The 2,835-nt window shown below is 27.1% G+C and overlaps 1 protein-coding gene across 2 annotated transcripts in view; it reads left to right on the top strand.

The window, feature by feature from the left end:
- The first annotated feature begins 1,841 nt into the window (after positions 1–1,841).
- The window catches only part of LOC119671031, a 13,507-nt gene continuing 12,513 nt past the window's right edge, over positions 1,842–2,835 (top strand). The window contains exon 1 of one of the 2 annotated variants that reach the window (XM_038081519.1): positions 1,842–1,957. The gene's annotated coding sequence lies outside the window, so the exon portion shown is untranslated. Of the gene's footprint in view, positions 2,179–2,835 lie in introns of both variants that reach the window. The other variant, XM_038081518.1, reaches the window with a different exon arrangement.

Below are 2,835 nucleotides of genomic sequence, written 5' to 3'. Positions count from 1 at the left end.
AATAATTTAAGTTATTAAATTAATTTTCCATTATTCCGTCATGTCGTCCACACACGAATTCGCTTCAGTCAATTTTCATTTCTGCTTTTCACCTGTCGCCTGTCAATGAAAAAACAGTGCTGGTAAGAGTAAAACTCAAATTTTGGTAGTACTAAAAAGTGTAAGAAAGCGAAAAAATACCAACTTACGCTAAAATTTGAATTTCTTTCATTGCGAATATACGAGCACGTTCTATACACAAGCATTTGTGAACTATTCTATTTTATATTATTTTTTATATTATATTTTATATTTTTTATATTTTATTTATAAAAACATATTATATATTATGTTTATATATTATATTTTACATAATATTTTATATATTTTCGTAAAAATTTAATGTATAAAATAAAAATAGTAATAATATTTCACAAATTCAAATTAATGCAGTATAAATTTTGATATACTGATCATGTCTAGAAATATATAACTAGTTGATCGCGTCTTTTAAAAATGTAACGTTTTATAACAAATATATACAACACTTAATTTGACATTTGGAGTTATATCTACTAATTGACATAATTTTTGTTTATTGTAGTGTTTTTTTAGGTTTATTTCTTTTACTCTAGTTTTGGGTAGCAGCAATTCGTGTCAGTATGTCTCAAAATATACTACAAAGATTAAAAAAACTTAAAAATTTTTAATTAAGATAATAATACTAACTGTTAATAATTTTTAAACTTTTATAAAGAAATGATTTGATGTTTATAAATTATATACAATCTGAATTTATATAAAAGTAATAATTTTTTCTTTCAGAGTTGTAAAAACACAATATTAAATCTGGTTGAAACAAATTTGATCACTTTTAAAATATGTTAAATGCTTTTTTTAATGTTTTTGTTTATTGTGTACGATAAAGTACATTAAAAAATTATACCGCTAACAAATTTTAATTAATTTAGAAAAAAGAACAAATAAATATTAGAAGGGCAACAATTAGCTTTTCTTCGTTAAATATAAATTAATTAATTAATTTATGTATTTGAACTTCATTAGTAATTGAAATGTTCATATCATAGACTGATTTTTGAATTTGTCAAGACCTTACTCTGGAGATTTTAAGAGAAATGTTATTGCTTTAAAATTTTTTTTTTTTTTGTAAGTTGCAAGTAAAAAAAAAATTTCAGTTTTTTATTTTGAAATTTCCAACATTTTTACCATATCTTTTAATTCTGTATTCATTATAATTTTCAACCTATGTTAATTGTTTATTTTTATACAGAATGTAATTTGTTTGCATTATGCTATTTTTGCTACTTGTCAAAACATAACACTTGACACTTGATTGCAACAGTGATGCCAATGTCTCGTTTAGCGAATATAGGTCAGTATGTATTTTTTTTGCCACATTTGCGAGTAACCGAAAACGCCTATACTAGACTTCTTCGTAATTTTTATTTAATAGACTAAATTTGTTTGTTTTTAAAATTTAAACGGAAATCTTTTAAATGTGCAATTGCTGGTTACCTTAACGTTAAGCATGTTAATTTTATGCGTGAAACAACTGTTGTTCATAATAATAAGTGTGAAAGAGATGCTCTTAGCTACATGTATATATTCAAAACCCACAATAAGAATTCCAGTTGGAAGAGAACTGCCAGAAAAACAAATCGGAACAACTTTGATACATTCTACATTAAAAATTTATTTATGTTATTAAATTATTTCTAAATTGTTATTTATAAAACAATGTAAATAAAATATACTCTTTTTCTTTTTTATACAGCATTTATTTAAATTTATAATTAATATGTATGAAAACTTGTAACGTCCACATCATAGCAGAACAAGGCCAATGGTGAGAGCAACAAAATTTGCAAAACAATCCCAGAGTCAACAAACAAACTTCAGTCTGTTTTCAACTCTCGGACGTGTTGTGTTTATCGCAGTGTGCGTGTGGGCAACGCTGGTTAGAATCTTATTGGATTATTTTATATAAACAAAAATAACTTTTAGCAAAACTATATGATAAGCAATAAAAAGCACGTGTTGCATGCTTGAATATTTAATATAAACGACAAGTTTACTTAAGAAAAAAAGAAAAAACTTGCTTATAAATAAGCAAAAATTCTTGTCGGTGACGACATAAGACGTGCAGGTGAAATAGACCGGTTAGATAATCAAGCAAAGGTATATTGCATTTTGCCACATTCGTTTTTAAAATTTAAATTTTCATAAATTCAATTATTCTTTTAGCTGCTTCAGCTTGCATATACATACGTATATAGACATATGTTAAAATAAAAAAATCGATTTTGCTAAACTGTTTGCTGACCTCCGCGTACGGGTTTTCGGCGTTCCCTTCAGCCACCTCATTTGCTAAATTTATCGGTGGTTGTTTGTCACTGAACACTTGAACTTGTGTTCGCTGCAAAATGTCTTGAATGAGGCCATTTCCGATTATCAGTCTGAAATTCATAAGAGAAGAAAATTTACGTTAATGAGGCACTCGGCGTAGTGGTTGTTGCATGCCATATTACAACAATATTTGCTAATCCATCCATTTTGCTTGGTAGCACTCAATGAAATTGGTTTTGATGGCCTCACACTTGAAATGCACATAATTTCGTTCTATTGAGTATGAGAACTCATTCAGAGTTCTTATAGACATTCAGTGTTGACAGTGAAATTGCGTGCTTGATTATTATTAGCAAAAGTTGTAAATTCCAATTTACGTTATTGTTTACATATTTACAGACAGGGCGCGGCAAGTGAAGGTATGTGAGTTCATATCTGTGGCTGTGTGAATTTCACTTAAAATATTGTCTTAATTAATTTTGTTTAGAA

The sequence above is a fragment of the Teleopsis dalmanni genome, chromosome 1, assembly GCF_002237135.1.
Source record: "Teleopsis dalmanni isolate 2A chromosome 1, ASM223713v2, whole genome shotgun sequence".
Taxonomy (NCBI): Eukaryota; Metazoa; Arthropoda; class Insecta; order Diptera; family Diopsidae; genus Teleopsis; species Teleopsis dalmanni.
Note: the sequence above shows the minus strand (reverse complement) of the source record. Positions and strands in the feature narration are given on the sequence as shown.